The sequence below is a fragment of the Talpa occidentalis genome, unplaced genomic scaffold (genome assembly GCF_014898055.3).
Source record: "Talpa occidentalis isolate TD23 unplaced genomic scaffold, MPIMG_talOcc4v2.1, whole genome shotgun sequence".
NCBI classification, from domain to species: domain Eukaryota; kingdom Metazoa; phylum Chordata; class Mammalia; order Eulipotyphla; family Talpidae; genus Talpa; species Talpa occidentalis.
The window spans coordinates 152,175,639-152,190,967 of NW_026555331.1; the positions used below are offsets into that span (position 1 = coordinate 152,175,639).

A 15,329-nucleotide genomic window follows, 5' to 3' on the forward strand; every position below is an offset into this window, starting at 1 on the left:
GGGTCTCCAGGCTTGCGCGACTCCAGCCACACCCAAAGGAGGCGCAGCACCCCAAGGCTGCCTTTTTTTTTAAATTTTATTTTTTACATCATTGTTCTTTTTTTTTGTTTTTTTAAGATTTATTTTTATTTATTTATACATGCACTGGGTACAGTCAGAAGCGCGGGAGGGTGAGAGAATTCACCAGAGCGGGGAGCAGAGCAGGCAGAAGGACCGAAGGACACTGCTGAGGGGAGCAGCGGGCGGCAGGAGAGGTCTGCGTGCCATGTGGGACCCTCCTCCGGTGGCCGGGGAGCAGCCGGGGATCGAACCGGCGCTGCAGAGGCTGCGGGCAGCTTCGCAACCCAGCGCTCAACCGCTGCGCCACCGGGGAGGCCCCCAAGTCTCCTTTCTTAAAAAAGGAGCGAAAAGGGCTTTGTCCAGCAGCTGATTCCCCGGGGCCTCAGACAACACCTGGACGACACGAGCGTCCACGCCCGCGCCCTCGGGGGGCTCCCCTCGCCTGACTCCCGGCGGTGAAGATGTCAGGCCCGGCCGCCCCTGGTCACGAGGCTCACCCGGCGGTTCCCGCGGCTCCCCGCGCCCGTGCCCCCCGCCCCGGGAGGGGCTCTCCAGCCTCCACGTTCACTTCCACCCGCCCGGGGTGCCCCCCCCCCCGCGCACGGCCGTGTCCGAAGCCCCCACAGGCGCAGACGCAGGGATCATGGGGCCGGGCTCGGGCCTCAGAGCTGCACCCCTCGAGGCCGGCCGCAACCTCGCGCGCCCCGGCTCCCAGGCCCGCGCTCGTTAGACTCCCCCAGACGCGCCCGGGGCGCCCACGCGCTGCAGGTTACCCGGGCAACCAGGCGCGCCCTCGGGGGGGGGGGTGGGCTGCTCGGCGAGGCTCGGTCGGCCCCGAGGCCCAGGCGCGGCCGCGGGCGGGCGGGGAGGCGGCCGCGCGCGTGCAAGCCCCGCCCGGAGCCACCCGGCCTGGCCCGCGGGCCCGAGAGCTGACGCCGCCCCGGCCCTGCGGGGCCCCGCGCCCCCCGCCCCCCCGCCTTCCCCTTCCTGTGGGGGCAGCAGAGGCCGCGGGGGGCGGGCGGGCGGGGGGGGACGCGCGCCCCCCTGCGGAGCCCGAGCGGGGCGGCCGCCCCAGCCCCCCGGCGGGAGGACCGCCCCCCAGGACTGGAGGGGCGCCTGGGGGCGACCGCGCGGCGTCGAGGCGTCCTCACGGCCCCCAGCCCGAGACAGCCCCGCGGCCGCCGCCTGGGCCCGCCCGACGCCCCCGACTCCCCTCGGGGTGACGCGTCTTCGCGCGACCGCCGGCAGCTTCGCGAGGAGAAAACATGCCCCCCCCCTCCCCCCGGGGCGGCCGGGAAGCTCTTTATAAGGATCTCTGGGCGAGGGGGGCGGGCAGATGAGGGGGCGCGCCGGGGTTCCGGGGTGCACCGTCGGTAACCGCTGCCCAAACCTGCAGAACTTCCACTCCCGGGGGGAGCCCGCGTGTCCGCCGGGACTCTGGGGGGCCATGACGTCAGTGCGGGTGTGTCACTGCTGCAAACGCCCCCCACCCCCCCGCTGGGCGGCCGGTCACGGAGGAGACGCATGTGCGGGCGGGGTGGGGGGCGTGGGGAGTGGGGGGAATCTCAATTTTGCTGAAAACACTAAAAACACGTAAGAGTAAATTAATTTAAAGCGTAGTGAAAATCCTCCAGCTCACACTAACCCCCCCATTCTGGGGCCAGGAGGAAATTCATGTTCAGTGTCCCAGGGTCTCTGCAGGTGAGTGACAAGGGAGAGGCTCCCCCCAGCCCTTCCTTAAGGACAAGGGGTGGCAAGAGACACCCTCTGCTTCATGGAAATCACAGCTTTTCTTTCTCTTCCTAGGCATCAAGGGTGCACCCCAACATGGGTGGGGGTGGCATTTCCAGCTGTAAACGCCCTGGGCATAATGAAGGGGGCACCCGGATTTGAACCGGGGACCTCTTGATCTGCAGTCAAATGCTCTGCCCCTGAGCTATACCCCCACACGGAGGCGCCGGCCTCCTCGGGCCTTCTCACTCCAGGGCCACACCTGCGCCACCTGCAGTGGCTGGAGGTCGGGTGTTGAGCATTTCTGCCTCTGTCCACAAGGCCCAGCAGGGCGGTGGCGCAGCTCCACGCTATCACCTTGGCGCAGGGCCTGGAGCAACTCCGCAGTCGCTCTCAGTGGGGAACCAAGACCCAGACGCTTGAGCATTGCTGGCTCCTGCCTGGCTCCGCTGCCCTTGGAGGATGGGTCTCCAGGGACGTGGTGCTGGCCCAGCCTCCTCCCTGCCCGGTGGCAACCTGCAGTTCCTCTGCCCCTGCCTGCCTGTGAGCTCTCCCCCTTTTTCTCCTGGGGTTGCCACAGAAGCAGAGAGAGGACCCAGCTCAGTGCCTTGAAGACCAACAGAAGCTTCTAGAAGTCAAAGGATTTGAACTAAGGGTTCCTAAATTTGTGCATTAATTAGCTTTTGTGTGAGTCCTGTTTTCACGTGTCAGGGAATTGAAAATGTACAAAGTTGAAAAAATAATGTACAAATAAACAGAACATGTACAAATAGGAAAAAAAAAAAACAATTAAGACTCCACTTCCTCCCTATCACCCAGCTCCCATGGAGCTGCTTTCTTAGTTCCCTGTTGCGTCAAGAGGGAAAATGTTCCTTCGGGCCCCAGGGTTAATTTAATTGTTGTTTATTATAGTGCTTTTCTCTTTATATAAATGTGCACCCCAAATCAGACACACATGCCTGGTACTTACAGAAATATACTCTGTTAAGCCAAAATAACTCTAGTAACTCAAATTCATAGCAGTTCAGATGGAATTGTCTAGCTGGAACTAACAGGGTCTCTCCAGTGTCCTTGTGAGGCCCCGATGCCCCCCACCTCTACTCTGAAACAGCTTCTTCTGACACACCTGTTACTGGCCCCTGCAGGGTAAGCGAAGTTATCAGGCTGTTTTCCGGCCTCCTGCCCTGGGGTCCCCGGGGCCCAGGGGCAAGAGCGCAGGGCACGCGCACCTTTGATTGTGGACACCTGGGCCCAGAGAGCACAGGCGCGTGCGTGTGTAAGTGCTCGCGCCTGCGCCCCGAGGAGAGGAATGAGGCAGCAGCACGGTGCAGAGAACCACCGAGGCAAGCCCACGAGATGCCACAAGACCGAGCACCCCAGAGAGACGCCAGAGAGGGGCTGAGAAAAGGGGCAGACTCCTGGGGCTGGGGGTTCGGGGTTCTCCGGGCTCGGCTGCCTCCCAAGCCTCCGAGCCCCAGCGTCCCTGCCGCCCGGCCTGCCTCCCTGCCCCAGGCTCCCTGCCCGGGGCCTGTGCACCTGTGCACCCTGAGAGAGTTACAGGCCTATAAAGACCCACTCAGGGCCCCGGGACTCTCCTTTCCATCTGCCCTCGTCGGTGGTGAGCCTGCCCTGGGCCTGCTCGCACAGGACGCCCCTGGACCAGATGCCTGTCCCGTGGGCCTCGTGGCTGTCAGTCCTCTCCTGACGCCTGGCGACAAGGCCATCAACACAGGCGCATCCAGGGCTGGCGTCTGGATTAGGAAAGCGTAGGGTAAATGAGTTCATCAGGCTTTTTACGCCACTGGCCTCGGTGGCGATCACCTGGGCCTTGATCATGTTTACACCGAAGGCGTGTGTGGGGTGGGGCACAAGTGCCTGATTGTAGACACTTGGATATGCGTGTGTGCGCATGTGCAAGTGCGCACGCCTGCCTAGGAGGGAGGGGATAAAAGGCGGCGTCGCCCTCGCCCGGGAGAGGGGGCTCGAGGTGCTGTCTCTCTGCTGTCTCGTTTCCTCCGTGTACTCTCAAAGCCTGTGACGCCGCCGCCAAGGGCGCTTAAGTTCTCTCTTCAAAATTTTTTTTTTTAGCTATGCATACAAGAACTGGGGTGCAGGCCTGAAGTGGGGGGGGTGAGAGGATTCACCAGAAAGAGTGGGGAGCAGAACGGGGGATCTGCTGAAATCCAGTGCTGAGGCGAGCAGCGGGAGACAGGAGAGGTCTGCTGCGCCCTGTGGGCCAGCTCCGGGGCCGCTGGGGACTGAACTCTCGCTGCAGTGGCTGGCGATAGCTTGACAGCGCTGCCTTTAGCCCTGTGCCACCAGAGAGGCCCCGCAGTTCTCTTTTAAATGGCTGGAATGGATGGCGGACCTGCCCCGCCTGGGTGCCGCGAAGTAATGGCCGTCAGGGCCAGCCAGGGCCTGCCTGGAACTGTAGCAGAAGGTTAAGGCCAGGGTTAAAATGGGAACAGGGGCTTGAAAGAGTCTCGGGCAAACTGAAGAGCCCCTGAGCGTCACTGTTCAGGCGTCCCCTGTGTGTTAGCTGCCTAACGAGACAGCAGCCTGCCCCGGAAACCTCGCGCTGTGGGCAAGATTGGGGCTGGGACTAGGGCTCTTTTATTTTTTTAAGATTTTTTTTTTTAAAGATTTCCTTATGCATACAAGAACTGGGGTACAGGCCAGAGATGCGGGGGGGGTGAGAGGACTCACCAGAGACAGAGCGGGGAGCAGAACAGGCAGACTGACTGAAACACACTGCTGAGGGGAGCAGCAGGGAGATAGAGGTCTGCTGGGCCGTGTGGACAGCTCCCTGGCCAGGGATCGAACTCGTGCTGCAGACAGTTTCATAGGTAGCGTCTTAACCCCTTGCGCCACCAGGGAGGCCCAGGACTTGGGTTTTGATTTTGCTCGGGCTTGGAAACCTCAGGCCTCGCTGGGAGCGTGGGCTGCCTTCCTATTTGAACTTCCCCTTGCAAACTTCAGCAGTGAGGGCAGGGCGCTTTATTTTTTGCAGTGCTCTTGCATGTAGCTGAGCTCAGCACTGCGGCAAAACAGTGACATTAGCAAGGAAGCTTCCAGTAAGCTCTGAGTTAAGCAGAGATGCTGTTGGAACAAACACAAGCGCATCTGTACTAGCTGTGACATCCTACTGACCGCCACAAAAGCTGAGTGTGTAAAACCAAAACACTAGAGCCGAGGCTGTTCTTCACGTCGCACTTTATTGCCAGCGCCTGCATCGAGTGTAATTTCATTAAAGACACTGTGGCCTCAGAAGGTCACTGAAGGTGGCCGCCATTTCAAATTTAGTTATAAAAGTTTATGGGAAGAAAAGGAACACACTGACAACATGTATTCTTCAGGAAAGTGCTCAGGGCCGCGGCCGAGAGCGAGCTAAGAAACTAAGAAACGAAACTGAGAACCCATCTGTGTGTGTGCCTGGAATTCTGCTTATGTTGTTTAAAAGTTCAGATAATATAAAAACATTCTTTCACATTTTTGCTTGAACGGATACAGATAAGTGACTTTAAAACTAGAATTCTATTTCTTTTTTTTTTTTTTAAAGATTTATTTGTTTATGTATTTATACAAGCACTGGGTACAGTCAGAAGCGCCGGAGGGTGAGAGAATTCACCAGAGCCAGAGCGGGGAGCAGAGCAGGCAGAAGGACCGAAGGACACTGCTGAGGGGAGCAGCGGGCGGCAGGAGAGGTCTGCGCGCCATGTGGGACCCTCCTCTGGTGACCGGGGAGCAGCCGGGGATCAAACCGGCGCTGCAGAGGCTGCGGGCAGCTTCGCAACCCAGCGCTCAACTGCTGTGCCACCGGGGAGGCCCTAAAACTAGAATTCTATTTCTGAAAATACTCCTGGAGCTTCCCCACTTGCCCGGATGCTGCAAGGGCTTGGCTCAGCTCCCCGGTGCTGGTCGAGCCTCTTGGCACTGGCGAGGAAGGTGATGCTGCTGATCCCCGACTCTTGTCTGGGGTCCTTCCTGCTCCCCGCCACACTCTGGGTGCCAAGCGCAGCCCCCGCACCACTCACCCCCTAGAAACTGCGAGAAACCCCGGAGACTCCCATGCCCCCGAGCCGTCAGCATGCAGGGGTGTCTGGGGTGAAGGGTGCCTAGGGAGGAGTGTAGGGTAAGGTAAAAAAGTATCAGGCTTTTCTGCCCTCCCGCCATTAGGATTAATGATGAATCCTGCGGGCCTGAATGCCTGCCTGATGGCGTAGGGTGGGGGCATGCCTAAGTGGGTGCACCTGGGCTGAGAGACTGGCTTGCAAGGGCGGCGTCATGGGGGCGCCAGCGGAACAAGGAGAGCAGAGCGGAATAGCAGAGTGAGAGAAGCAGAGGCCACGAGAGAAGCCCGGAGAGCCCAGAAAGAGTGAGGACTTGCCAGGGGCTGGAAGGCCTGCCAGCCTCCCGGCCTCCCAGCGCCCCTGCCTGCCGGTACCTGGTAAATCCTAATAAAGCCTGCAAAAGCCCCTGAGGGCTCCAGGACTCTCTCCTTCACCCCGTCTGCTCGGGTCATAGAGAACCTGCCCTGTGTCCTCCTGCCGCTACAAGAAGACTGTGCCCCAGTCCTCAAAGATCCCCCCAACATGTAAAACAAGATAATTTTATTGATTACACGTTGAAATGATGCTTTGGCTCTATTGGGTTAAAACATGTGTAAGACAAATGGATTAATTGGCTTTTTGCACTCCTAGCCTCTGGCGAGCACCTGTGGCTTTGACCTTGTTGATGCAGAAGGCGCTGGGGAGCGTGGGCGGGGGCACGTGTGCCTGGTTGTGGACGCCTGGAGCATGGGTGTGGGCACACGTAAGTGCACACCTGAGCCTTGGGGCGGGGGCGTGACCACGAGATGATGTCAGAGAGCCCAGAGAAGCGTAAAGATTGGCTGGGGGGCTTGTTGCCTGCCTGCCTCCCCCCAACCCCCTGCCCTGCCCGGCCTGCCCCCTGCCCGCCTGCCCCCTTCTGAGCCGGGTTCCCTGAGAGCATTAAAGCCTGAAAAGCCACGGAGACTCCGGGACTCTGCCCGTCTGCCCAGTGGAGAGTGAGTGGCCCTGGCGTGCTGGCCTAGAGACATGGAAATCAGTTTCACAGATTTCTTTGTGCTTCATTTTAACTTAAATTCCTCCATCTTGCTGAGGTTTCCTGGATCTATAACCTTGCATGGCACCAGGTGCACCCCTCAGCCGAGTGAGCACCCCCAGCTCAGTCACCTATTCCTTGCGTGTGAGGACAACCTTGAAGACGTGCTCTCAGCAATTTTCCAGTGGAGGGGGGCGGGGGGCGCACTGTTAACGAGTCACCTGCTGTGCCTCACCACAGTTCACCTCAGAACCCTTGTTCATCTCGGAAGCAGGAGCTGGTCCCTTCTGACCCTTCGCCCCGCTCCCTCACCTCCCCTTTGTAAACACTGAACATGTCATTAGCACATGTGAACTCAGGTATGTGGTTGCCTTCTGCTTCCGGGGAGAGCACTGGCCTCGGCCTTGGCCAGGCTGACCTGGCAGCGTGGAGTCCTGCCACCCCGAGCCCCATACCCTCCGTTCCCACGTGCCCTGGGTTCTGCTTGGCAAGGCTTCACCAGGCTGCGTCTCCATCTGCCGAGGCGCCTCCCTTTGGGCTTCAGGATGTGACATTATTTGGAAACAGGGTCACTGAAGATGCGATTTAACTCGGCCGCGTCAGGCCGGAGCAGGAGCAGGTGCGCCCTCCATGCATAGGGCTGTCGTCTTCATAAGAACAGGGGAGGCCCCTGGGGACCCACAGGACAACACAGCGTGGCCCCGACAACAGGCTTTGGAGTTCGTGGTGCCCAGGATGGCTGGTAGCTGCTTCCTAAGAGAGGGGCTGGGCAGCTTGTCCCTTGGAGCCTGCCGTAAGAGCCCAGCCTGGCCACGACTTGGTGGGGGCCTGTAAGGGGCAGGAGGACACAGAGCAGGTTCTCTATGACCTGAGCAGATGGGGGAAGGAGAGTCCTAGAGCCCTCAGGGTGGCTTTTCAGGCTTTTATTGGGATTTACCTGGTACACAGCAGGCAGGGGCGCTGGGGGGGGGGGCAGGAAGGCTGGCAGGTCTCCCAGCCCCCAGCAAGTCTTTACTCTATCTGGGCTCTCCAGCTTTCTCTCACGTTCTCTCGTGGCTCTGCTTCTCTCCCGTTCCTTCTGCTTCTCTGCTTCTGCTGGTGTCCCCGTGACACCGCCCTTATAAGCCCAGGTGAATCCCATCTACATAGGCCCACACCCTCCTCCAGGTGCCGCCACCAGGCATGCATTCGGGAGCACAGGGTTCCGTCATCCATCCTAAGGTGGGAGGGCAGAAAAGCCTGACACTTTTTACCTTACCCTACAAGGCCTCCTAGCCAACACCTCTCTGTTGCATGAAGTCACCCCAGCTTGGTACTTGGAAACTACTACACAACCCAAGACAGGGCTGGAGAGTCCAGCAGGGCCTGAGGACACAGCGAGGATTTTGGATTTGACCCTCAGGGTCACGGGCACTGGGGCTGTCCCTGAGGCAAGAGAGGGCCGTGATGGCAGCCTGCAGCCCCCGGGGGGGGGGCGGGGGCGGGGGCGGGGGGGGGGCAATCATTCAACTCCGGGGAGGGTCGGGCCCCACCGTTCGACCCACGCCACTGTTCCGGGGCTACTGCCCGCGCCCCCAAATGCCCAGATATTCTCAGCCCCCACCCCCACCGAGAACAAGCCGAACCCCGTGGGCCTTTTGGAGAGGGGCTTGGCACTATGCATCGAGGCCTTCAAAAGGCCACAGCCTGGCCCTGCAAGCCCAGCTCCGGGCAACAGCGGGGCAATTATTTGGAAACGTATTGAGCAACTACCAAACGTCCGGCCCCCGTCTGGGCGCGGGCCCGGCCTGCGCAGACACGTGCCGGGAGCCCAGCGACTCGTGCTCGGCTGCGGCGGGGCCCGGCCTCCGCGCGCGCTGCACAAAGGGCGCCCCGAGGCTCAGGCGGGGGACGGGCGGCCGGCAAACCAGCGCCGCGGGAGGCCGCGGCCGGCAGGCGGGGCGCCCGGAGGGAGGCGGGGCGCCCCCGACCCCGCGACCCCGCGACCCGCGCCCCCCCCCGCGCCGGCCCAGGCCAGGGACGGCCCTTTCCGGGCGCGCGCGGCGCCCGCGCCACCACCGAGAGGCCCCGCGCGGCTAGAGCGGCCCCGGCGCCCAGGTGCGCCCGCGCGGCCTCCGGCTCCGCCGCCAGGGGGCAGCACCGCCCGCCCGCGCCCCACGTGGCGCGCCGCAGCCGGGCGCCGGGGGTCGGGCCCGCGCTCACGCAGCCCCCCGCGGCCGGGGCGGGGGGGGGTCGGGGGGAAACCACGCGCCGCTGCCGGAGCCCGAGCCCGGGGGCGCGCGCCTGAGGCCGGGCCCCGCGACCCGCGGACGGCGGCCCCGCGCCGACGCCCCGGCCCCGTTTCGCTGATTTCTGGGGCGGCGATGGAGTCGCCGTTAGCGCGACGCGGCGCCGAGAGGTCGAGGGCGCGACGCAGCCGCCCCCGGGGCGTCCCGGAGGGACTGGGGCGGGCCTCAGGGTGCGGGGGGCGACTCTGCAGGGACGCGGCCTTCGGCGCGCGTGTCGCCTGCAGGCGGCCCCGGAGCGCGGCCTCCGTCCCGGGCAGGGGCAGGCGCCCCGCCACGGCTCCCTCGGCCGCGGCTCCCCGCTGAGGGGGCGGGAGCGCCCCAGCCGGGAGGGGGGGCGGAGGTGGGGGGAGGCGCCCCGCTCCGGCTCCTGGGTGGGCTGCGCCGCCCTCGGCCTCTCAGCGGGGAGCCGGGCGCGGCCCTCCCCGGCCGCCCCCAGGGACCTCTGCTCGCGGGGGCTCCGGGCGGGGGTGGAGGCCGGCCCCGGGCTCTGCCTCGGGCTGGGGCCGAGCTGCGGGGGTGAGAGACACGTCTGTCCCCCGCGAAGGAAACCCCTGCCGCTGTCCGCGCGCCCCCACGCGCTCCCTCACGCGCTCCGAGGGCCCTGCCGGGGTGGCCGCGGGTGCCGGTGTCGCGTCCGAGCCAGCGCACGTCGGAACCGAACCTGCCCTTGGGAGACAGGAGCCCCACTCCAGGCCCGGGGCCAGGGGCCGCAGGAGGGAACCCTCAGGGGAGGGACCCCGCCAGGTGCGGGTGGGGCGGCGGCCCGAGACTGGGCGAGGATCCCCCGGCTCACAGCGGGGGCCTGGCCGGGAGAGTGTCTGGGGGCGTCCTCCCGGCTCCCGCCGGGCTCCCCTGGACATGCGCTGCTGTTTGTTCCTGCCCCCCGGGGGCTTGGGTGGGTCGTCAGGGGCCCCGCGAGGGCGGATGCAGGCGGTGGGTGCTTGCGGGGAGATGAACTCATGGAAGAACGAGCGGCCGGGACTGGCCCTCGGGGCTGGGAAGCCACTTCCTGCTGGACGCTGAGGCCTGGAGGCCCGGGTCGGGGTGGGGGGTCCAGCCGGCCCCCACTGCGACCCTCACCACGTTATTCTCCACGTGTAGCTTCCCAGAACCGCTCAGTAAGAGCCTCCTGGGCCACTGCTAAAGCTCGAGGACCCTGACAAACAGAAGTTGGCGGGTCATCCCCACGCTGATGAAGACGGTGCCCGTGAAGCTGAAAGACGTTCTGAAACATGAAACGACAGACTGGATTTCTACAAAGGGGCTGACGAAGGCATTCATGTCGCAGGTGTGGGGACGGTTAGTCCTCCAGCTGGGTGGGGGACAGAACAGATTTCTTCCTTTGCCTTCAGGAGGGGCCCGGATGCCTTCTCTTGGAAGAGGAAGGGGTTCATTCAATTCTAAGGAGTCTTTAGTGCGTGGAACTCAAATTCCTTTCACAGTCAGGGGAAACCACAATGCTGTTTTCTTTGGGGAGAAGGAGCTGTGAATGACCCCCTGAAATTTGGAGATGTGGAGACTGCATATTAATGTGAGGCATTTGGGTGAGCGGCCCCCAGGCGCACTGGTGTGCAGCTTAAGAAGCTGTGGGGAGACTGAGAGCCGTGGGGACTGGGCAAGAATGATGTGTCCATTTCCTCCCGCTGTGTCTGCCGCTGAATTACATGTGCTAGAAATTGGCATCATTTGTCTGGATGTGGACTGGATTTTTAGTGGGGCCTGGCGTTTGAGGTTCACTTTTTCCCAAACTTGTGTCAGAATGGCTCACAAACCTCTGGCGCCTTCATGAGCCCCAGATAAGCTGAAGGGAACCCCTGCAGTGGGGCATGAACACGGATCATTTTGCTTGGACATTGGTTATTATTAAATAGCTCCGGGCGTAGCTATGTAAGCCAACTTCCTGCCTTTACAGCGGGACGAAATTAATGTGATGTGTCAAGGATCAATCCCAGGGAGATAACAGAGGTAAAATTGTGCCTTAGATTTTAGAATTTGTAGAAGTAATTTACTTGCAGAAGTGGCGGGATCCTTGTGGCTCTCCGAGCCCACCTTCCATGGAAGAATGACACGTTTAATTTTCTGAGTTGAATTCAGTTTAACGCCATCAACGCTGATCCTTGGAGGGCAGGAGTACGTGTGTCCTGGATAAAGGATGGCGTGAATGTCGCTCTTAGGTTTTCTGCTTATTCCACGGGACCCATCCTAAAAGGAAGCGGTGACTGGTCCTGACAGTGGTTAAATAACGTCACCAGAGAGGATGGACGTTTTCCTTGGTACATTTTGTCATTAAAATTCCACTCCCCACGACCCGGCTCTGTCGGCCCTGCGACGCGTGGCTATGGAACTCCAGTTGTTCGGAGACCGTGGAGGTTCCTTTGTGACGATCAGCAGCGGGAGGAATGGCGAGGACCCCAGGAGGTAGTGGAGGCTGAGGGGCAGGTGCCGGTGCTGTCTTCTTAGGATCAGGTTCTCCTTAGAGTGGTCCCCTTCCCCTGAGCTCCCGTAAACAAATGGCTACACGGATGCCGTGTGACACAGAGGAGCCCCTGGCCATAACAGATAGCTTTTTCTCAAAGTCCCTAAGGAAGACAGGGGAGCCATCTCAAATGGGGGCCAGCTGGGCGTCCAGTCACCAAGGTGCCTGGCGACATTGGGCTTCCCTGCTCAGGTGAGCTCGGCCACTGTCCCCAGCGTCCCGGGCCGGGCTGGGCGGCCAGCGAGCTGTCCACCTTCAGCCAGGTCCATCATGTCCCCGCGGTGTCCACAGGACAGTCGGCACTGCCCATCAGAGAGAGACTATTTTGCCTTTTTATGAAGGATCCGCTTTAAAGAAATAGGGAGGCGGACTCAGCAGCCCTCACAGGCTTATGCTCGGCCCCGTGGCCTTGGGCTAGTTGCTTAACCTCTTGGAACTTCATCGGTAAAAGGCGGTGCAGACGCTGATGTCACAGGTTGTCACAGATGAAATGAAAGCAGCACGGTGCCCGGAACATCACGGTGATGTCATTCCCGTCCCCAGTGAGGTCAAGGTCAGGTCTGATGTCTAACGGGGGTTCCTTGTCAGGCGACTGAGTAGGTGCTCAGCTTAATTTTTTCTTTTTCCCTCTGCTTTTCCTTCCTTCCTTTCCTTCTCTTCCTTTTATTTAAAAAATATTTTTTTAGCCTGGGGTTATCGTTCATAGAAAGCAAACAAAAGGGTGCGATCCTATTATGTGTTAATTAAAAGCTGCTCATTTCAAGGCACCAGCTAGACGGGTGAATGCGGACTGGATTTTCAAACAATTTCAATCTACAGTTCCCAGTCTGCCTGGGAAGCAGGAAAAGGCTTCAGCAGCCGCTGGCTTTCCAGAAAGCTGGAGGAGAGGCCTGGCCTGACTCAGCGTCGCCCTGGCAACGGCAGGGCCCCAGGCCTCTGTCCCTGATCCCTTAATCTGAGGAGCCGCCACCGCAGCCTCGGGAAAGGTCCCCCCGGACACCTGGCTACTTGAAGCCGCCCTGCCGCAGGAGAGGGACAGGAGAGGGACAGGCGAAGACGGAGGGACAGCTCTCTCTGCCCCCCCCCCTCTCCAGGCCCCCCAAGGCGTCTGGCACATCAGGCCACCGAGGCCCCACCAGACGCTGAGAGCCCCCGAGGCCCCGGGTGGCTCCTTAGCCTCCCGCCTTCCTCCCCGGAGCGCAGCGAAGGGCTCTGCCCACCAGCCGGGCTTGGTAAATCTGGGCAGGCGCGGTGGCGCGCAGGCAGCCGGGGCCAGACCTCGCCCGGGCCACTGTTGCCCCCACCGCGGGCGGGAGCCGCTCTCCACCCCCTCGTCATTTCGTGGCTGCAGACCCAGAGGTTGATGCTCAGCCCTTCTTTCCTCTGATTTAAAAAAAATTTTTTTTACTACGTCATAATTTCGGCAAACCCGCGACACAACACATCCCGCCCCACGTATTTCCCCCAGTTTTGCCTTAAAGTCCGAGGGTAAAGCGGAATCCCTTGAAGGAGGCACTGGCTTTCCTTTCTCAGTAACCTTCCGGGTCCGGGGGAAGAACTGTGGCCAAGCAACATGGGCTGTGGCGTCAAGGACGTGAGTGCAAATGCCCACTGCCCACTGTGCGCCGGGGGGCTTTGGGCGGACTCGGGCAGGACCTCCCTGAGCTCACGCTCTTCGCCCCCGAGGGCGATGATTCATCAGCTTCATGAGGTAACCCAGGCGAAGTCTTCGGGAGGAAGACGCACTTAGCACATGCCGAGGATGCTTAGGAGTTTACGAGTCTGACTAAATGAAGGGCAGCCGGGGCCAGCATGTGAAATACCGCCACCCCAACCCCCCAGAAGCTGGTGTGCCCCCCACTGCAAACTCTGGCTTGTGGCTAAGAGGCGAGTGTCGACCCCTGTCCACGCCTACATCGACACCAAGGGGTCAGGGCCTGTGTGGTGGCCTTGAACTTCCTCACGGCCAAACACCTTCCTGCGTCTGTGGGTTCGGAAGTTTCCTACCTGGAATTCTGTTGTCCCTGAGCGAAGGCACCGCTGGCCGTGAGCTAGTGGCGAACCAGCACGTAAGACCTGACACGTGCCAGCGTCCTGATTCCTTGTCACTCCGCCTCAGGACAGCGGGGTCTGCTCGTCCCCGTGAACAGAGAGGAAATGGAAGCCGGTGATGAACGCGTTCGAGGGCACACAGCGCTCAGGTCGGACTCCACAGCTGTTCAGCCGAGTCCGTCTACACCTGCGTGACTGTCGTGTTTGCTGTCGGCTTCTGACCGCTGTGAGGGACTGGGGTTAGGAAGTGACAGCCACAGTGTTGAGGGGACAAGGGGGGGCTACCCGGAATAGAGGGGGCTGGGCCGAAGAAGGAAGGGGTATGTGTTGGGCACTTGGGGTGGAGGGGGCGCGGAGAACCCCCGACCGCCCAGCCCCACATAACACATCCCAGCAAGTTTCCTAGGGCAAGAAAGACTCCCAGTTGCCACGGCCACGCCCACCCCTCTCCCAGGGTAATGAGGTTACCCCCTGAGGCGCCCTTGCATTTCATCCCAAATCACCGCAGTCTCCTGCTCAAGTCTGAGTCTCATGTCCCAGGCTGGTGGGGACTTGAGCAGCGTGGCCCTCCACCAAGCACCCCAGGAACGCCCAGCGTGGCCCTCCACCGCGCTCCCCCAGGAACGCCCAGCGTGGCCCTCCACCGCGCTCCCCCAGGAACGCCCAGCGTGGCCCTCCACTGCGCACCCCTTGGATGCCTAGCGTGGGCCTCCACCGTGCACCCCCGGGACGCCCAGGGTGGCCCTCCACCAAGCACCCCCAGAATGCTTCTGCTAACATTGCCATCAGGCCCACATTTCTGGGGCTCAGAGTCATCTCCTTAGCTGCCAGTGACACTCCCATGGCCAGCCTCTGCCATGGCTGCGTGTCTCTGGCCTGACGCTGGGACCAGGTTCCTGACCCATCAGGTTGGGTCTCCTGCCACCCAGTGACACCCCCTCCCCTCTCGGTAAGCTTCCATGGTGTCTCAGATGAGATCAAGTTCAAATTGAAGACCCCCTGCACCCCAGTCTACTCCAAGCCAACCATCGGGACCCAGTTTCTCTCTACTGGCCTTTCTCCAGCTCCGTGGAGTCAGTCGAGCTCCTTAACTCATCGAGCTCACTTTCCACACCTCCACCTTCAAGACCTGCACCTTCCTGGCCTCTCACCTGAAATCCCCCACAGCCCACGGGACCAGCTGATGCCACCTCCACGGAGCAGCTGTCCCGACCTCTCCGGGCCTCCTGGAGTGGACAGCACAGGTGCATGTGCTTGGTGCCTAGTGTTTATGGCACAAGAATGTACCCACCGGCCCCCAGGCCCCCTCCACTCTGCAGCGGTAGGCTGGCCGCCCTGCCAACCTGTCCCGCCTGCCGGGCCTCTGCCCTCCTCTGGCGGGCTCCCCAGGGCCTGCTGGCCTTTTAGAAATGCCCAGCGTGCAGGGAGAAGTCCTGTTCTCCCAAGCGTGGCTTGGGCCTCCCCGCTCTGTGACAGCCTATGCATCTTTATAAAGTTTATGACCACGAGGCTTCCTTCAGCCAATAATGTAACCCCATCTCCCCTCAAATTGCCTTTTCTGACCCCCTATAAGTGTCTTGGCCTCTTCTTGCCGCCACCTGCCCCTGGGCTCCTGCAGTCATGCGGGGCAGCCTCCC

The 15,329-nt window shown here is 61.4% G+C and overlaps 1 non-coding gene across 1 annotated transcript; it reads right to left on the minus strand.

Moving 5' to 3' along the window:
* Positions 1 to 1,934: 1,934 nt before the first annotated feature.
* TRNAC-GCA (transfer RNA cysteine (anticodon GCA)) lies at positions 1,935 to 2,006 on the minus strand. Its single transcript has one exon. It is a non-coding gene; the product is annotated as a tRNA-Cys (tRNA).
* Between the last annotated feature and the right edge of the window lie 13,323 nt (positions 2,007 to 15,329).